The 22,059-nt window shown below is 37.3% G+C and overlaps 1 protein-coding gene across 2 annotated transcripts in view; it reads left to right on the forward strand.

The window, feature by feature from the left end:
* The first annotated feature begins 300 nt into the window (after positions 1 to 300).
* LOC101889403 (ets DNA-binding protein pokkuri) overlaps positions 301 to 22,059 on the forward strand; it is a 64,804-nt gene continuing 43,045 nt past the window's right edge. For both annotated transcript variants that reach the window (XM_020035480.2, XM_059121284.1), the window contains exons 1-2: positions 301 to 499; positions 1,380 to 2,808. The gene's annotated coding sequence lies outside the window, so the exon portion shown is untranslated. The remainder of the gene's footprint in view (positions 500 to 1,379; positions 2,809 to 22,059) is intronic.

Below are 22,059 nucleotides of genomic sequence, written 5' to 3' on the forward strand. Positions count from 1 at the left end.
ATGATTTTCTTCTGAGAGTGTTGGCGGCTGTGTGTGCGTGTGTTGGATTGACCGAACATTGCTTTTGCAAATGTGTGCTTGCCTTTGCGATGCTTGTGTGCTGATTTTTGGGTGGAGAGGGGCCAGAGCATGCCATTTTGCGCCAACGACAGCGACAACGATGCTGAGCACAAATATCAACGGCTACGGCGCACATCAGCGCCAACAGTGGACTGGCAGAATGAGAAATACAAAAATACTACCTCTTATCGTCGGCTATACTTTATTGTGTTTTCTTTCTGGCAGTTATTCGATTTTTGTGAGCCGCCGATGAATGACGTCGCGTCGGTTTGGTCGCTAATATTGATAAGAATAATAATACGCGAGAGACAATTAATCAAAACAGAATAACTCGCGAAAAAAAGAACAAAATAAAAACGCAAATGTTGATTATGATAAAGAATATTATTTGAACTAAAAACAGCAGCAACAATAAGAAATAACAAAACATATTAATAAAGTACGATTTTTACATATATTTAAAGTTAATAATAAATAATTATTGAAAATAAAAACAGTTGACATTTTGTCTCAACAAGTGAAAAGAGAACAACAGCAAAGTTATTGACGGAGAAGAATTGTTGAATAACGGAAACTCCAGTTCAAGTGAATTTTGTAAAGAATAAACAAAGCCAACATTGTTTGTGGACATACCGTTAGCAATAATAGAAAAAAAAACAAAACTGAAAAACTCTTCTGGTGTTTACAACTAGTATTGTTGTTGTTTTTGTTGGAAAATATTAAACAAAAACACACAGAGAAGAGCAGCAGATTAAACAATTCAAAGTGTGATACCATTTCTCGGGTTGTTTTTGTTGTTGTTTGATAAACAATTTTATTGCCATCCATCAAACAAAAACGACAAACACTCGCTTACTCACCGACACCGGACAGACGGTCAGCCAGCCAGACACATCTCGAGTTGTGGCTGCATTTGCATTGTTTGTGTGGTGCACTGCGCTCTCCCTCTCGGCTCTCTGAGTTACAGTTAAATTATTTGATAATCAAAAAACAAATAGAAATTTGGTTTGTTGTTGGTCGTTTTGGCGGCTGATGGTGGGACAGACAAACGACGGAAAGGAATGTTAAACAGAACGCGCGTCAATTCATAAGACACACGGGATTTTCATATTCTTCTTCTTGTCCAGATAACAACGATAAACTCAAAAAGAAAACACACAAAAGCATACCGCCACCAACCACTCCCCCCTGCCGGCACATAAATTTAAGCTCTTTTCTTCTCCCTTATTGTGTTGTGTTGTCCATGCATTTCTCAGTATCGGCAGCAGCAGCAACAACAATTCATTGTCTCATTCAAGTGCTTTGATTTTATTTTTAAGTTTCAACGAAACGGAAGACCGCAGAGAAACAACGACGAACAAAAAAAAATAACAATAATAATAAAGATATTCAAAGGAAAAACAGAACAAAAACAAGCAAAGCATAAAAAGTTTCAATTTCTATGGAATAAATAAATAAAGAAAGAAAGAAAACGGAAATACCAAAGCCAATGAGCAAACAGACAAATCCATCAACTAAGCAAAACGCAAAGAGAACGAGAGCGCGAGAGAATTGTAACAAACATAAGGGCATATTTACAAGTGTAAAGAGCCAAGAAACCTAGACAAAAACAAGAAATCTCAAGAAGAGTGATAAAGAGAGAAAAAAGAAACGTAAACAGAACGAACAGCAACAATAATCAACAACAACAGACGGAAGTAAGTTGACTCGACTCGAGCAACACAGAGTTGCAAAGGCGGCAGCAACACATGCATCGGGTATCAACAACAACAGCAGCAGCAGCACACCCGACAGCTTGACAACACCACTCTCCAGTTTGTTTTTTGCACTCGCCTCCATTACTCAGGTCTTGTTGCTGGCAATGTAAAGTGCAAGGGAGTGTTTGACACAGCCACAAAAAAAAGGAAGCAACTTAATTTTTATTTTTGTTATTGTTGTTCTTGTCATCGGTTGTGACGACTGAGAAAGAAACTGCATTCACTCTCTCTCGCCTATCGCAATAATCTATCAATAAAATTGCCGAGTAAACAAAACAAACAAACAAACATTCAAAATATTGCAAAACCGGCTGGCAGTCAGTTGATTTTTATTTTGGCGAATCAAACGAAACGAATCTAAGCCGGAACTTTTGAGCGCCCAAAACAACAGCAACTACAAAGAAACGCAAAGGGGATAAAAAGAAAAACAACAACGACTAACCTTTGCTGGTAGCAGTGAGGAACACAACAGAGAATTCACGACATTCATTTGTTACAAAGAAAGGTAGGCGATTTCGTTTTCTCCTCTCCCCCGCACCCAGTCAACCAACTTACTTGACTTTTGCCAGTGAGTGACTTTCTTGCCTACTACTGTTGTTAATATTTACGAGGAACAATACAGTTCGCCCGCTCTCCCTCTCTCCTGCTCCATTGCATTGCACTGCAATTGGGGAATAGATTGGCTTGTGTTGTAAAAGCGTGCGACTGAGTCTGGTGTTCTTTGGCGTAATATATCCGCTTCCGCATTGTGAGTTTGCTTGGCTTCATTCTGACAAAAAAGAAAAAAGAAAGAAATAAAAACAAAAACGAAGAAACAGTAAAAGCAAAAGCATAGAAAACAAAACAAGAGCACTCGTCGACATATTTTCCGCACACAAACACACAATCGCCTGCACCCTCTGCACGAAAAGTCAGCTGAAAATCAGGAATCATTACCAACAGTTCAGCCAATCTTTATTGCGAAAATTGTCAACGACAGTAAACAGCATTGGTAAGTTCAATAGCATTTAGAATTGTAGCGTTAATGGTATTAGCTTTATAAAATGGAAAAGTAGCGAACTGTCAAAAGTGTTCGCTGTAAAACTATGATGATTTTTTATGTAAGGGGGAATAGTTCGGGTAAAACTCGGCCCCAAAATTGAGAGTACATTAAAATTGACATTCCGTTTGCAACACCTCGAAATTGTCACACTGTTAGAGTTAAAATTTTGCAAGAAATTATTGATATAATTTCAAGGATTTTCGTTAGTTAAAATTGGATATAATGGTCCACGTTTAGGTATGTAGCTAATATAAGGAACTTTCAGATTCTCGTTATTGAGGTCTCTGTCCCAATTTTAAACCAAATTAGTTGTATTTTCATAATTCGGGTTCTTAGTGAGTAGTTTAGCTGCATTTAGAATTTAAATATTGAATGCATGTCCACTTTTTGGTGTGGTCCCCATAAAAGTGCACCCCCACTTCGGACTCAATTTTCCACGAAATTAGCTGTGGGCTGTTATTGCGGGTTCTTAGTAAGCAATTTACCTTATTGCCAAAAATAATAAATATTGGTCCTACCTTTTATAATGTTGTATGTGTACTCTCGAAGGGATTATACGATTTGATTCATACTTGCTACATTGTAATATTCCTATCAAATGTAGATCGCCTTCTAGTCCTTCTATAAAAAAAAGTCAAAATTTTTGAAAGAAAAAAATTGCTTAAAATTAATGAGGTATTCGATTTCGTTTAAACTTTGCTCGTCTTAATATTTGAATCAACCCTAGGTAAGATAAATAAATGAAAGAAATCGGTTCATTCTTTCTGCTACCTACCCTACAATGGTCAAAAATCTGTATAAAAATATCTCTATATATATATTTATTTCAAATTTAGATCGAGTTCGCCTTCTAGTCCTCCTCCACAAAAAGTCTAAATTTTTGAAAGAAAAAAAAAATGTACTTAAAACTAGTGAGGTATCCGATTTTGTTTAAACTTTGCACGTCTTAATATTTGAATCAAACCTATGCAGGATAAGTAAAGGAAAGAAATCGGTTCATTCTTTCAGGTACTTCCCCTACAAATGGTCAAAAATCTGTATAATAATATCTCTTAACAGAAATCTGTATAATAATATCTCAGCATTTTGTGTTTTTTTTTTTTTTAACTTCTTACACCTCAATTTTTTTGTAAATGTTATTGAATGAAAGCAAAAAATGTCGGAAATAGCATCAAATTTTAGAATATGTTTAGATTTGTTCGAATTGGTCACCTTTGGCACGAATTATGGCCTTCAAACGGCCAATGTTGCTATGCGGTATTTTGAGCCATTCCAGGCGAAGCACTTGCTTGATGTGATCGACACTTTGGTATTTTTTAGTGCCAACTTTGGTATTTAGGCAGCTCACCTCTTTCGGCCAAGCAAATCAACTCTTTAGCTCTTTTGAGTCTATTTTATTTCTGTTGCGGTGTAAGTCCTTGAACTTTTTTGAATTTCAATAATATTTGCCAAATGGAATAGTTCATTTCACCCTGTATTCGCATCCTGGCCCCTTCGGCGCGGGAACATGGCTATGTTAAGATAGTCAGCAGAAGTTATTATATATCTCGACAAATTCGGGTGGGTGGGGGTTGGTGATGAATTACACGTCGTATTAGTTTTATTCTACTTGTCCAATGGAATTACAGAGTCTAGCCACTCAGTTCGCCATATTATTCAGAGGGCATTTAGATATCAAGAAAAATTCTTATTTTAATAAATCTTTGATCTGCTATAAATAAATAACTCGAAAGTAATTTGCATTTAGACTAGTTATTGTTGTTTACATTTCAAAAATTCTAAATCTAATAACTTAAATAATGAATCAGATTATGTATTTCGGAATTCTTCTACAGAAATCAACGAACTTATTTTTGCATACAAATGAGCAATAATTATGATAAAAATGTGGTTTTGAACAAAACAAAGACGCCTATTGTCATCGTTTCCCCTGAACAGTTAATTTGTTAAATGGCAATAAATTAGTCAAATCAATTTGGCAGTCACCGCTCCTTCTACTCAATTTTAATGTTTAACTCAATAATAGGTACCAATCTGATTTAAATTATTTTTTTGCCAGAATATCAAAATTATTATCTGAAAACACTTTCGTTTTGGAATATCTTTGTACCTATCTGCCTACCTACCCACCTCCCCTATCACATGGAGTAGTGAAAAAGATTATTTCTCTGGAGAACGCTAAATAAACAGAACACAAAAACATATTGTTATATTTCTATGGCATTTAGCATGATATCTAGGTGTGCGGTAGTGTACCCCCTCCCCGCCTCCCTCTCTGCTTCCTCTTTGCTCGCCATCATATTTTTTGGACGTAATACCAGCAATAAATGTTCACATAAAGAATAAGAAATAAAAGCAAACATATCCGGAAATAGATTTCTTCTGTACAAAGTATGTTCTGGTTGTGTATTCGAACTACAACGATGAATTATCTTTGCCGCACAACAAAAACTACACTGACGAGCATAAGTACTCAGCAGCGGCAGCAGCAGAACGACTAGACAAATGTCTAGTTGCACTACATAAATATGCGAGTGTACGTACGCACATCTATCTATACATAATCAAACGGACATACCTATCTACATTAATAAATAACATGAAAACGTAATAATGAAGATATCATATGGTTTCAACATAACTGTTGTTTCGTTCTTCTTCTTCCTCCCCCTCTAACAAAAAGAACATCCCAGCGAAATAGGAAGAGCTCCATCGTCAGTCACATTACAACCACATCAATTTTTATTCTTTTCCTCTATGCATTACTTCTGTTTCTTTTTCGTTCCGCTATGTATTGCTACTATTATTGCATCGCATTGTTGCTGTTGTTGATGGTGGTGTTGGAACCAGAATGTTATTCCTATGTTATCGTCTTACGATGATGTACTTACGTCGTTCATTCGGTCGTTGGTACACACAATTGTACAATTATTTGGTTGCAAACATACATCACATGTTCCTCCATTTTTCTTTTTGTTGCGAACTTGGAGAGTCAGGAAATTATCCGAGCTGGGTACTTCAGTTGCATCCAGTGTTGCCGTTTAGGGTTTTATGTCGGTACGAAATTTAATACATACAGGTAGGGAACCGACTTTGTTGGAGTTCGGAAAAATAATACTTCAAAATATTTTTTCGAGGACGTTACTTAACTCCTTTCGAACCACTGATACTACACAACAACCCATTTGGTTCGAAAATCCTACAAGGACCTTCAGAAAGATGGATGGCACCGCTATTGGACAATTCTGAAGCGTAAACCTTTTATGCAAATTTTATGAGGGGTCTTCTCCCGAAATAGGGCGATATCATTAAATTTTATGAAATAATTTGTAAGGAAAGAACTAGGTGTTTGTATTTAAAAGCCTAAATTTCGATTTTATGGCAAAAATTGCAAATGGAGTTTAGGTCGTAAGAGTAAAATATATTCAACGATTTACGAGTGTTTAGGTTAGACTTTCTGTCACATCACCTTAAGGCAAAATTACACATCAAATAATTAAAATCAAAATTTGAAAAGTCAAATGAATTTTTGGCTGATTAAAAATAGTCCGATATTTTGTTTAAGGCAAAAATTGGAAATTATTAATACCGATTCTATTTTCCGTGCTAATTCCTGGTGAGGCCTTCCATCCACTAGGATTACAGCTATTTGGTTTAGCAAAAATCTAATTTTTCTACCAAGAATATTTATACCCTACAACACTATGTGTTGGCGTTATTATAAGTTTGATTGAGCCAACAATTATGTAACACCTCGAAATATTGGTCTCCCACATAGGAACATATATATGGATCTTCCTATCTCACCGAGCTGAATCGATCTAACTATGTATGTCCGTCTGTCCGTTGTTTGTTAATTTGTAATCAAGCTACAGGCCGCAATTATGACCCGATCTTCACGAAATTGAAAACGAAGGTGGAGTTAGGGTCAGATAAAACCCTATTGTCTTTGGAGATGATTGCAAAACATTTAGGGGTTGAAATGGACCAAAAACAGACCACAATTATGAACCAATAGACGCGAAAACTTTCATGGAGCTAGAGTTTAGGACTGGACAGAAGCCTACCAATTTGGGCGGCCATCGGACAATATTTAGTGAGTAAATTAATTCGGAAAGGTCTCTTGCCAGAAAAGGAGGAAAAAATCGCGGGAAAATATACCAATATTTTTCCCCTTTTTCAATTTTTGTCATATTTTTTATCGCGTGCGATTTTTTCAATTTGACTTACAATTTAGAATTATAAATTTTTACACCCCGCAACACTATGTTTTGTGGGTATAATATACATGTCACAATTATCGTGCGATCAGGGTAAGGGTCAGAATTAAAGGATATTGTTCTTATGACGTACATTTAGGGGTTAAAGTGGACTAAAATGTTAAATTTTCTATTTTTTGGTCGCTCTATAGGCCACAATTGAAAACCAATTGACATCGAATTTCGCTTCAGAAGAGAGTTAAGGACAGGAAAGAAGTCTAGCATTTTGGATGACCATATTTAGCTATAAAATGGACCAAAACTTTCGTAACAACACGACGGAGTGCGTAAATATCGGCTAAATTCCCCGGGTCAAAAACCTAAGGGGAACATCTGGACAGGGCTCTTTGACATTATTTCAAAAACGAAATCTTCCAAAATTGATTTGGACCTATGGGGACTTCAATCATATTGTAGTATTGTAGGGTATCACATGGTCGGCCCCGCACGTCTATAGCCTTTGCTATTAAGGGACCTTCTGATATTCGGTATTTCGAAGATTTCAGCCAATATTTTCAACCGAATTGGCTTTATTATTTACTTTATGTTCTAATTAGATGACGTTTATGACGTTTCTGGTCATATTTTCAGGATCAGATAACTGTAATTTGATTTTTGAAATCTCAGCGAGTAGAAAACATTTCCACAATGCTTCATCAGTATAAGTCGAAACAAAAGTTTTGTTCCAGAATCTGAAATTTAGTACTACCTAGTTCCATTTTTTCCATATCATAGAGGAAAAAACGGTTAACGTAGTAACATTGTAAGATTCTTGTAAGTTTTGTAACAGAGCACTTGATAAGTAAAAATTTCCAAGGAGTGGACCCTTTATTATTTTACAAATCTTGTCATGCCTATGACCCAAAATCCGCATGTTAAAATTGTGACCACCAAACTTGACTAAATATCCCACTTCAATTTTTCCTGTCCTAATCCTGTGAATTTTAAAGGGCAACCCTAACACTCACAACTCACATTTAAAATATCCCCACATAATTCCCACCTCCCATACACTTGGCATACCTGCGGCTTACTCACAAAATACCAGCAATAAAAAGCGCAAATATTCCACCAATAACAACAACAATACGGAACAATAACCAGAACAACAAAAGCAGAGTAGGAACCTACAGCAACAACAACAGCTACTACTACTACGAGAAATACTCGCTCGTAGTACTCAGGCCATGCCGAATCAACAGAAGAAATCTTATCGACACAACTGAGAAAATGCTTGAAAATGCCCTGGCTTTGTCGTGTGTGAGCAGCGTTGGATGAGTGAATAATATTTGTTGCTGTTGCTGCTGCTGTTGGTGAGCAAAGAAAACAAAACAACAAAAAGAAGAAAAAACTAGCAACAGTTCCTGCTTTTTGGTTTAGTGTGGCGGCTTGTGGATTGGGGGAACAACCCGCCGATTCGACACTCATCGCTGACGTTAGCCCACAGACAAAGTGTCTGTAGTTTAGTTGGTTGGTCGGTTGGCTGGTGTGTCCAACAGTCGGTCGCTTTTTGCTTTTCTTGTTGTTGGTGGTGGCTGCTCTGTGACGATAATTGGTCGATTGCTTTTGCAAACACGGAACGAACAGCACAAACAAACAGCCGAACACAACTCACGTTGTTCTGAGTGCCGTTGTTGGTAGTGGTGGGGCCAACAGCGCTGCTCAAAGGTAACAGGAAGAGATAACGACGCACCTGATCTTGCTCTTTAATGTCTGTCGTTTACTTACCTATTGGAATTCTTTCCTCGGCTCTCAACCCTTTTCGCCCGCCGTTGTCGTCCATCGACAACCCGATTCTATGAGACAAGCCTCCGCCAACACACTGCCTGCCTGTCCGCCTGCCAAGCGATAATCATCTGTGCCGATCTAAAGCTGCGAGAGCAGCAGCAATGTTTCTGCCGCTAGTGTTCGCTCTCGCCTCTCTCCCGTCCCCCCAAATACCTGTGCGAATGTGTATGTTCTTTGCGGAAAACAATTTGAATAGTGGGAATAGTATGTGGTTTCCTAAGCAATTAGCGATAGACTGCCAACGAAATCATCTTTACAAGCGAAAACATTTAACAGATCGGTGACTCATACACTCGAAGAAATGTTAATAAATGTCATTGCTGTTGAATTGTCCTGCAGATCACAGAGCACGATTATAAACAGAAAATTCGTTGAAAGCTTTATAAATGTAACCATATAAAGCTATTTAAAAAAAGAATGAGACCTAGTGTAGCTAAGCCTTACCGTAGAGCACTTCAGAAGGTTGGCTATGTTAAACATAAACATGTTGAAAAAGCTGTAAATTTGACCGGGTCGATCTTTGAATACCCCTTCACCATTTGAAAATATTTTGGTAATTTTCAAAAAATAAAATCCGTTAACAATTCTGTTAATATCTTAAAAATACTGTTGTTGCCATTATATTAGGGTGAATAATGTCGCTAAGACGTGGACCTGCACAGATAATTTTTTGTCATAGGCTGCAGTATCCGTTACGAACTTCAAATATTAAATCTGAAACAATTCCGGTAAATAATGTCACTAAAATCATCAAAATACAGAATATCGGGAGGTGCCGTTGCATGGGGGCTATAATAAAGACGTGGATCTGCACAGGTAATTTTCTGTTATGGTCTGTAGTTCCTATTACGAACTTCAAATACGAAATTTGAAACATTCCCGGTGAATAATGTAGCTTAAATCACCAAAATACCGAAAAAGGGAGGTACCATTATGTGGGGGCTATACCAAAACGTGGACGTACATGACCCATTTTTGATACCAAAAGTCTTGCAGATATAATACAAATTTTAGTTAAATGTTATCAATCTACTCCATTTCGTTCGGAAGCTAGAGTAATTTCCACAGACGGACGGACATCGCTAAATCGATATAGATTTGTGGGGTCTAAAATGTATATTTCGAGGTGTTTCAAACGGAATGACAAACTTAATATACCCTCCATACTGGTGGAGGTTATAAAAACGTTGGGAAGATGTAGGTATATACGCAATTCTTTCAATTGATTTTTTAGGTGGTTTAGGATTTCCGAAAAGAATTCTATGCATGGAACAGTTCTTCTCTGTTAAAAATTGTTTTCAAAGAGTATATATGTGTAAATCACTTTCTAAAGGTCTTTTCCGGATAAAAACGTTCTTAGGTCTTCTAGGCATAAATTATCAGTTCAGGGTATGTTTTGCTCGTTTGAGAATGGATGTAAAAATTTGCTCAAAATCGAGCAGATTTTACGTTCAGTTTGTCTTACTCTTCGAGAACTCCAGCTCAGTAGTATTTTTCGCTTTCCAATTAAAAAGAACAAATCTGAGCTCTGATGTCTTTTATGTATAGAGGTTTTTTTGGGCAGAAGTTTAGAAGTTCTTTTGGCATCAGTAATTGTTTACAAAATCGCATAATTACTACATTGTCATTACCAAATAATGAGTCGTCTTACCCATTTTGGCACCGATAACTAAAGGTTCCGTTATTACAAATACCGCACAAAACAAGCAGTTACTCTTTTCCAACCCGAATTCGACAAATATAATCAAATCCTATATTTCTGGAACTGGTGAGGTGAAGTTGTGATCAATTTCACCACACTCTACCTTTTTATTTGGATTTCAATTTTCTTGTTTCCATTTTTATTTGTTTGCTGACCATGAATATTAAATTTTTGGTTTTTTTGTTATCGGATGCGCTCACTCTTTGTCACTTTTACTCATTATTTGGTAATGGGTTAAAAAATGTTAATTTACCATGTAACAATTTATGGAATACAATTTTATGTTCAATCCATCGACATAGCCATAAATGCCTTTCGAAATCATTACGGGAAGTTCAACCGACAAAACATCGAGACTTTCAAGCAAAGTGCCCTAAAAATAGCAAAAAATTACTATTTTGGGTTGGCCCTGGTTCAGTCTACTGGTAATATAATAAGTAGTTTGATATCATTACCTTGTAATGGGTCATTGGCTCATATGCCTGTCATTTATTAGATTGACAAAATAGTAGTTATTTTTTATTCTGTGCCACATTTCTGAATTTTCAAGAGTTAAAAACGAGCAAAGACTTTCATTATCGAAAAACCGATAAACATTTAACCATTTGTTTGACAGTTGTAGCTATTTACAAATCAACCTACTAATCCCATGTTAAGAGTCTGACATCTGTATTGGCGACTCATTACTTGGTATTAAGAGAAATCGGTTTTTTTTTTTGTATATTTTTGAGGAATTCATTAGCATTATCTTCACCCAGAGGCTAATGCTAAAAGTTAGTTTATTCCCCTTACATTGTAATGCCTTATTCGGCTCATTTATTTCCCAATTTTTTCCCAAAATCCGGGTATAAGCCATTATTATTTGCCCACCTGGTACTGCCAAATTTTTGTTGCTACTTTTTTGTGGCTACTGATTTAGAGGATCTTATATCCTGGTTTAATAATTTTTTTATAGAATATCTGGCATCTCGAAGACTTCCTTGGACCTTAGTATCTTTAAAATCTCTATACACCGAGGAAGTATATCAAAACGAATATGTTTAGAGGTAGTTCAAGCTTTTACAGACGGACAGTCTATTTAACCCAAAAATAAAAATATATTCTCCGAGTGTATTATCCAAATTCACATACCCTGATCTTCATTTCCCTTAGAAGACTTTCGCTTCTTACTCCCTCTCTCTCTCTCCCGATTATGATTGGCGACTTGACAATGCAATAGAGCAAACCTCCTCACGGTTGTCATTGTCGTGATATTTGCAGCATTAAGCGATCGTTAAAATCGAGGAACGATTACCGCTGCCTGTTTTATTCTGGTTAGTGCTGCTGCTGAGGGTGCCAATGATTCTCTGGGTGCTTTGAGAGTAGGAGAGTATTGTTAAGATTGCTTCAAATATTAATATCCATCCACTTGGTGATGTGATTTTTGATATTAGCGATGATGATTGTGGCGTTCAAGAGAGTCGAACTAACAGCATTACCCCCTTGATGATGGGGTTGTTGTTGCTGATTGAGGATGATGACGACGAATACGACTTTACTTTTGTTGTTCTTTTGAAAAACCTGATGTTGATGCCCAATGCTTTTCCGAAAAATGGAGGCGGGAATGCTGGGCTGGGAATGGGTCGTCGTTAGCTTGCTGGGACGAAAGTGGTGGCATTGGTTGTGGAGACGTTTCGTTTGTCGTGCTTGTGTCTCGTATATTGTACTCAGCAGAGCTATTACGCGGGGAACACAAATGTGTAGAGTGAAATATACACAAAGCACCACCACCAACAACAACAGCAACAACTACAACAAAGCAAATGTTAAGTAAATACAAAAACAAATGCGAAAATTCACTTCCGCATTGCTCCACAAAGACATCAAGACAACAGCGAAACGAAAACCCACAACAACAACGGCAACAACTACAATAAAATATATTGGTCGGTCGATGTAGCTACAATACTTGTTGCCATACAACAACAGCAGCAAAAAAAACAAAAGTTTACACAGAAGAGAACAAATCAAGTGTCGAACAAAGGGTTGAATCCAAGGGGGTGTGGGTTCAAAAGCACAGTCGTCCATATGGATCTGTGAGTGAGTGCGTGTGTGCGAATGAGGAGGTGTGAGCTTACCTTTGTATGGGTTATTCGTTGCTGCCGAGTAGGAAATATTCGCATACCTTTAAGAGATATGTATTTATTACAAAAACAACAACAGCAACAACAAATTATTGCGCTATGTAAAAGCAATAAAACGCCATAAACAAAACAATAACAAAAGAAAAAACAAAAAGAAAACAATTAATATTACATTATATTTTATTGTGTTTATTGCGATTATGACAAAGCGCCAGTTGTGCTGTTGATGATCCGATGACGACATCGACACCATTAGTTTATCGATATCGATATATGTCGGATTGGTGTTCGATAGTGGCATGGAATCGGATATCACTAATTGGTTGATGTAACCGAAGTAAAATGCGGAAACGAAATTTCTTTCTTGACCTGAGATCCGATGATTGCTGAAGAACATTTTGCTTAAATATGTAAGCATGTTTTACGATTTTATTTATGAAATCTAAAGCTTCTTTTTTACAGAATTTACACTATTCCAAATAGAGTTGGGCTCTCTTAACGTCTGTAAAGCACAGTTACTAAAAGAGTTTCACATCTCAAAAAAAGAATCATTTTCGAGAAAACGTATTTTTAATTATAAATTGAAATTTCAGAAATCTGTTATTTTAAAAAACCGCAAAATTTTTTGAGTGGAGACTAATCGACCCATAAGAAACCCAAGATACAAATTTGATTGGCACTCAAACCAAAAAATCAGGAGGTTCGTCAAAAAGTGGACCTAGATTGAAGAAGCCAATAATTTAACTACGAAATACCAAATCTTAGCTATTTTGGTTGGAATTTTAACCGAAAACCTCCAAAATTAGGAAAATCAATAACAAAATATGGATCGATCATCTTAGGAGTGTCATTTCTGAAATATTCAAAAATTGTTTTTGTACCCTTTACCATGGAATGGAGGGTATTAATAATTACATTTGTCATGCCATTTGTTGCACGACCAAATATTCGTCAGGGACCCCATAAAGTATACATATGCATATATTCGTGATCACCAGAAAATTCTAAATTGGTTTAAAGTTGTCTGTTTTTTCAACCGCCCAACCATACCGCCCATATTTTGTGACGTAGATCTCTAGAATTAGGCATTATAATTTGCCTAATGCCTAAGAAGATTTAAATGAATGAGTGATTTTCATTGGTCCGCGTTTTCGTATAGCCCCCTATATAGTGGTATCTCCCGATATTCGTTATTTTCCTATTTTTAATGGCATTTTTCAATAGAATTTTTGGCAAATTCGGTATTTAGAGTTGGTAATGGGTTCCACTTGATATTTTTCTATAACCAATCCACGTTTTTCAATGTCCAGCCCAGTATACCTATACCTTTGGATACTCGCCATGTTGACGATTAAAGCCATCTTGTTTATAATTTGGTATTTGTAGTTTGTAGTCCCCATAAACGGTTCCGCCCGATATTCGATAATTTTACTATCCTACCACTCAACCTTTCTACGCAAGTATATTATATTTGAAATTAAAATCCGCTATAGATAACAACCTCTGTATCAGAAAATTGTCCATGTAAGTGCACATTTTGGTATAGGACCCAAAAAAGAGCACCGGTCATTTTATAGTAATTTGAAGAATTTCACTAGCATTTGAAGTTTAAAATGGAACTCGTTCGAATATTGATTACTGATGCTTCTTTTTTTAAATGTTGTAGTCAGAACTTATCGGGTTTTAGTTTTTTCTAAATGCGTACTTTTTATACCCTAAATGCTACAGCCTAAGACAGAACATTTTCTGTGCAGATCCACGTCTTCGTATAGCCAACGATTCAACGATACCTTACGATATTCAGTATTTTGATCATTTTATCGACATTATTCACCGGAATGGTTTGAAATTTGGTATTTGAAGTTCGTAATGGATAGTACAGCCTACAATCGAAAATTGCCTGTACAGCTCCACGTCTTTGTATAGCCCCCATATAAAGGTACCTCCCTATTTCCCTATATTCGGTATTTTGATGATTTTCGCGGCATTGTTTTAAATTTGGTATTTGAAGTTCGCAATGGATACTACAGTGTCTGTGCAGGTCCACATTTTGGTATAGCCGCCACATAATAGTACCTCTCTATATTCGGTATATATAACGGTTACATTCGGAATTTTTAAGATTTTAACGGAATTTTTTAAAGGAATTTATTTATTTATTTTTTTTGAAAATTGACAAATTTGTTCCAAATGGTGGAAGGTATTCAAAGTTCGGCCCGACCGAACTTATGGCTTTTTTACTTGTTTTTACTAAAATAGTACGAAAGAAAGAATGAGTCAAACTACTCCAAATGTTGGTATAGTCCTGATATAAGTCCCAATTCAAGCCTATTTCTCTGTTCCAGAAGCTGCAACAATCTGCAAATTGAAGTACGATAACCGATTTCAACGTTATATTGGTGAATATCGAAAAATATAACACAATTTAGTATTAAATGCAGGTTCTGGAATATATTTGCAAAAAATGTTAATATCAGTTCAAATACCGATTTCATGGGTCTTGGCTAAATTTGCTAAACAAACAATACGTGAAATTATACATTCTTCAGATTAAAACTCCAAATTGTTTTTAAAGTGTATTTTTTCTAAACGATGACCATTAAGGTAGAGAACTAACAGAAGAAGTGGACAGATTGTCAATCTTTGAAATTTTTTTATATGGCCCGAATTCCCCCTTCCAGAACTTTTGTATGCGCAGATATATCGATATGCCGACCTATTTTCCTAACATGGATAACAGTCAAATGCAACTTATTTTTAATATTTTTCAGATTTTTTAGTATTTTATATCAACGAGAGCAAAATGTCTCTCATAGCTCAACAAAAAATTTCTTTGCTGATCAGGTGGTAAATCCATTATTTTAAGAAGGATATGTCGCACAAAATAAGTAGAATTTTCCTGGCCCGCAAAATTTAATACATAATTATTTTTATAACGATTTTTAGTGGTCCAACTTGAAAAATAAGTGCTTATTTAATCATATTGAAGTGGTCGAAAAATTACAACTTAATTTCGTATGGCGAAAATGCCTTGCTATAATAATAGGCTGGTAACCTGATTTGTAATGAGTAATTTGAATAAATTTGAATATTTTTAGTTTTTGTCCCAGCTTTTTTACATTGGAACCCATTGATTTTAAATATTTTTAAACTATTTATTTTGAAATAACTAAAATTTTCTTAACGATCAGGGAAAATATTTCATGCACGTTGAGAATTACTCTATCTAGCTATCCACATACCTACCTAATGATGAGATCCTATAAATATCAATATTATTCAAATTTGCAGGCAGTGTGATCACCTACACAAATCCCATAATTTCCTATAAAACAACACAACACCTGGATTTACAGCTTCGAGTTTGTACGTACTCGTAGCTATTGTAACAAAATACATTGCAAATCCCACAACTTATCACCTGCAATAAAGCAATTGCTTTTTGTTATTGTTGTTATTACTGTTGCTGTTGTTGCCCCCATAGAAGAGGGAAATACCGTTCGCCAAAATTCACACACTGTGTCAATTCTAGTTGCGGTTTTTGTAAGAGAAACACTCACACAATACGAAATGGAAAGAAAACAGCCACAACCGTCCATAAAAATATCATCTCTGAGTCTGATCTAAAGAAAGAAAACCACTTCCTTCATACGTCTGTTCCCTTGTTGGCCCCCCTCTCTCACTCCCGCGTTTACATTCTCTCATATTACACCAAAAATAAAAGAAAAAAGATTGCTCTCTTTATTGATATTTCTGGGATTGTGGTTAATATGAATAACGAATAAATAGTCCCCAAGTCAGTCAGTCAGTCAGTTAGGCGATGATATCGTCGTGTGGATACTTGTTATATCGTTTGTGTGAGAGTGTGTGTTGCAAGTATCTTTACATTCTCCAGTTTTTTTTTTTTGCTTTGTTTGAAGCTTCTGTTCCCTATTTCTTATGATATCGAAATGAATTGTGTGTCTGTGTGTGTCTTTGCAAGTGTTTGTGCGGGCCTAGAGGAATATATATTTTTCTTCAATTTATCCAAGCAACTGCGGCTTGAGCTGCTGCCACCGCCACCATTGCGCCTGCTAATCACCGCAAGCTCCGACCAGCGTTCGTTCGATCGTCCGTCGCGGCAGTTCGTATGCGGAAGCTAAACTAGTTTTCACTTGACTTGGTATGGCTGTGCTCCACTTACAACTGCCAACTTAAAATGCAATGCATTTTCTTCGGCGTTACTGTGTCGGCGTCATCGTCATGGTAGCCCGTCTTCGTTTCGTCGATTGCTATCAGTCGCGTCACTAAGTGAGTGTGTAAGTAGTGATCGAGAGCTTCTGATTCTATCACAATTATCATGGCATGCTATGCCAGCTGCAGTGGCAGTCAGTCGGTCGGTGCAATATTTGCAGCAAACCTCAATAGGGACAGACAGCAGCGTCGTCTCAGCGCTGCGGTGTGTCGTGGCGGAGGTGCTGCTGGTATCAGTCATTCCAGTAAATTAATAAAAATTCATTTCCTCAATCTTCTAAAAGTTTACAGTACAAATAAATGAAAATATGTAGCTACGTTGTAGATATGAAAGCAATCATTGTTCGGTTAGTTAATTGCAATAGGGTTTGGCTTTGTCTCAGTACTGTAGGAGGGGGAGAGACAAAGCGTAGCTATAAGATGCGCTTCATTGTGTATTTTAGAATCTATAAGATGCATTAGGAGGTCCATTGAGGTTGTTATTTCCATAGGCAAGTTGTAGAAGGTCTTCTGTCATCAGAATTGTTACAGAATATCATCTACTATAGAAGATCGGTATTATATATTTTATTTATAGAAGATTGATAGAAGACATTCTATGTTCACAGTATAAGTTCTTCTATGTATTAGAAAGCTGGACCTGCTGGGGGACTTAAATAGCCTCATAAATGTATTATATTTATCACAGACATGCATTTCGGAACGTCTCCCCACCCTGCGAATGTTCCTGCCATTTATAATTTACCTATAATAAATATAAGACATAACTAAGATCTTTTATGGTTTGAAGACCTAGATAAAGCCTCCTTTATAACGATGGTAGGCATAAGGTCGGCCGTGTAGAAAAGAACTGTATACGATCGTTTATGTATAGAAATATAAGACCTGTAAAATTTCTCCAACATAAAGATAAAAAAAACTGCAACAAAGTCAAACGCCATAATTTTTATTTATTTTTTAATTTTATTGAATGAAAGAAATAAATATCGGAAATAGCATCAAATTTTAGAATAAGTTTAGATTTGTTCGAATTCATCTTTAGCACGAATTATGTTCTTCAAACGACCAATGAAACCGTCACACGCTGCCCGAATGTTGCTCTGCGGTATTTTGGCCCATTCCCGTGAACCGCTTGCTTGAGGCTGTCGACACTTTGGTATTTTTTAGTTCAAACCTTGCTTTCCAAAATGCTCCAGACACAATAGTCCAACGGATTGGTAACCGGAGATTTTGGTGGCCATTGTGCGCTGGAAATGAAGCGAGGAAGCTCATTTTGTAACCATTCTTGGGTAGCGCGTGCTGAGTGCGATGGTACTGAGGCCTTGTTGCCTTGTCCAAGGTCTGCGGCCAAAATGTTTGCATGCCTAAGGCTTTAATAAAAACTCCAGAATATTTTCACGATAATATTCGGCATTTATCGATTTATTTACCGATATATCGATCGGTCGATTAATACGAACGGAGAGCGACCATCGGCTGTTATGGCGGCCCACGCCATCGCCATGTCCGGCGCTTGAGTTCTGCTGGCCAACCGAAGGTGCACATTTTCAGCTGACCTCTTTGGCAAGTAAACACGATCATTTTGTTTGTTTACAAACTGCTGGACAACGAATGTTTTCTCATCGGAGAAAACCAAATTCGTCAGTTCACCACTTTCGGCCAAACGAAGCAACTCTTTAGCTCCTTTGAGTCTATTTTCTTTCTGTTGCGGTGCACGTTCTTACACTCTTTGGAATTTCAATGGCTTTACCCCGAGCTCATTTTCCAATATTTGCAGAATAGAATATTGCGATATGTTCACCTCACAAGCCATTTTTCGGTCACTGCGACGCGGGTTTCGATCAAGTCGCTTCTTTACCTTTCGAACCATTTCTGCTGATGTTGCTGTTTTCTTCCGTCCACTTCCTTGACGTCGAGCCGCTCTACCAGTATCACGGTAACGAGCGATGGCACGAGGCACAAACGATTTATTTACGTTTAATTGCTGGAGTGCTCTAACGATAGCCACTTTTTGCAGTCAAATATGAAGTCGGACGAGTGGCTTAGAAATGACAGCAGTCTGAAATTGTTTGCAGTTTTTTCATCTCACCCTGTATATAGAAGATTTCAATAAGAAATTCTATCTAGAGACACCTTGTGACAGGACTTCTATTTATAGCTGATCTCTAAAACTACTCAAACTTTGTTATTCTCCCAAACCTTGGGCTTTCCAAGAAATGATTGTGTGATAAATATTTTACCTCCCAACAAATCAACTCAAATTTCAACATCAAATTTTCAACCAAAAAAAAAAATAATAAAGTTCAAAAGTCCACAATTATTGTCCAATTTGAGCGGAAACACCATCATCCTCTCCGAGGTAAACGGGACACATTAAATCCCCATTTTCCTGGAGTTTTTAACATCAGCGTCGAACATCATCATCATCTTTGTGTTGCATGTAACTCGACTGCAACATCAAACCGTTGCCAGGAGACATACAATTTTGTTGCTGTTGCTGTGCTGGTGTGTCAGTTTCAATTTTAGTTTAGTCAGTCAGTTGGGTAGCTGAGTAGTTCATTGCTGGCTAGCTGGTTGGTTGGTTGGCCGCTTGGTTGGCTGGTTAATAATACCCAGTAACCTGTTGTTCACTCTTTTTTTCTGTTGCGAACTATTTGAACGTAACTATGTAAGTACTAGCGAGTACGTAACGTAACATGTTTCGAAATATAGGAAGTCTTGATTTGAGTTACGACGAAGCCACCAGCACCACCACCACCGACAGCAGCAGCAGCAGCAGCAATAACAACAACCACAAGACGGGCTAAAATATCCAAAAACAAAACAAACATCATATCCATGTGCCCGTCAAGTTGCCTGATATTTGTAGTACAAGAGGTGCAGCCGAACCGAAGAAAACGCTAACATACATTGAGAGACATTGTCACAGCATTGGCTCGGCGGCAAACATCATTTAACCATTTCTTTTTTACTTTGGCGTTAGGGGTGCCTATTTTGGGATTTTTCGACCAAAATCCAACCAAAACGGTACGTAGATTGAGGTTGTAGCAGTAACGAGATATATCAGATATATCAGGGTGGAAAATTCGGGGCGATGAAATGTTATTGCCATATTTAAATTTAAGAAATTTCATAAGACCCCGGGAGTTATTTAGAAGTATTATCATCTGCATTTGAAAACTTTTAACAAATTCCGAAATATACCGTTAAAACGGTGAGCTTTATAAGGGGGCCATACGCGGATATGCATAAGTAATTGTTTGTCATAGGCTGTAGAACCCATTAAGATCTTCAAATACGAAAATATAATTTAAATAAAAATACCGAATAAAAATAGGTCGTCTTAGAATTTTACGCTGATCCAGAATATACAGGGTGAGATAAAAAAACTGCAACAAAGTTAAGACTACTGTCATTTCTAAGCCACTCGTCCGACAGCTGTTAAAATTATTCCAGTGACAGCTCATTATATTGTTTACAAGCGAACAAAAGCATTTCGGTGAGAGTTTTCCACAAAAAAAGTTATTCGTGATGGAATTCAAGCGTGATAGTGTGAATTCTTTATATTTGGCTGGAAAACTACAAGTTGCTATCGTTAGAGCACTCCAGCATTTAAATGAGAATAAATCTTTTTTTTTTTTCTCGTACCATCGCTCGTTACCGTGATTCTGGTAGCGTAGCCCGACGTCAAGGAAGTGGACGGAAGAAAACAGCAACATCATCAGAAATGGTTCGAAAAGTAAAGAAACGACTTGATCGAAACCTGAGTCGCAGTGGTCGAGAAAAGGGTCGCGAGCGGAACATATCGCAATATTCCATTCGGCAAATATTGAATAATTAGCACGGGATAAAGCCATTGAAATTCGAGAAAGTGCAAGAGCTTACACCGCAACAGAAAGAAAATAGACTCAAAAGAGCTAAAGAGATGCTTCGCTTGGCCGAAAGATGCGAACTACCGAATTTGGTTTTCTCCGATGAGAAAATAATCGTTGTCCAGCAGTTTGTAAACAAACAAAATGATCGTGTTTACCTGCCAAAGAGGTCAGCTGAAAATGTGCAGATTCGGTTGGCCACCAGAAGTGCCGGCCATGGTGATGGTGTGGGCCGCCATAACAGACGATGGTCGCTCTACGCTCGTATTAATCGACCGTGGCATCAGAATAAACGCCGAATATTATTCCGAAAATATCCTGGAAGGTGCGAAAATATCCTGGAGCCTTGGGCACGCAAACATTTTGGGCGCAGACCTTGTGCATTCCAAAAGGACTCAGCACCATCGCACTCAGCACGCATCACCCAAGAATGATTACAAAATGAGGTTCTTCGCTTCATATCCAGCGCACAATGGCTACCAAAATCTTCGGATACCAATCCGATGGACTATTGTGTCTGGAGTATTTGGAAAGCAAGGTTGTCACGATCGACACTTTGGGATCGCCTCAACAAGCGCTTCGCCGGGAATGGTCCAAAATGCCGCAAACATTCGGGCAGTTTTTTATCTCACCCTGTATATGAGAGCTACCTGATCCGAGCTTCACCAAATTTAAAGTACTTGTTTCAAGGATTAATTCAGTCGGAATTGCCAAAATTCAGTCCACCTGGGCTGATATTAGCCATTTTGTATACAATAAACCTGATATCGGATAAATATTTGTGTTGCACAGTGTAATGGTTTGAATAGTTCATTTGGATACATTTTTTTGGTCTGTTTAATAAAAAACCAAAGATATGGCAACACTGTATTTTAAGCTTAGCTTTAACATACCTCCGTGGGATTTAGTTGGCTTGGCATTTTCCGCTTCTTCTTGTCGTGGAAAAGATTTGGTCTGCCGCGCGCCGCTCATTGCACATTTCTTGAACGCTTAACGGTCTACTCTTACGTATTCAACATAATTTCGGTTGTTTGTTTTTGTTTTCGTATTTTTCTTCTTCTTCGGTTATTATCTAACGAAAACTGTTGGCAGCCGCAGTAACGGTGACGCTTTTCAAAATGTTTTCTTTTCGGGCGGGAGTTGCTGAGGTCCACCAAATTGAGTACCTTACCTATTTTCAAAGTTGTCGTCATTGTCGTTTTTCGTTTGGCGTTACTCTTTTC

The sequence above is a fragment of the Musca domestica genome, unplaced genomic scaffold, assembly GCF_030504385.1.
Source record: "Musca domestica strain aabys unplaced genomic scaffold, Musca_domestica.polishedcontigs.V.1.1 19, whole genome shotgun sequence".
Classification (NCBI taxonomy): Eukaryota; Metazoa; Arthropoda; class Insecta; order Diptera; family Muscidae; genus Musca; species Musca domestica.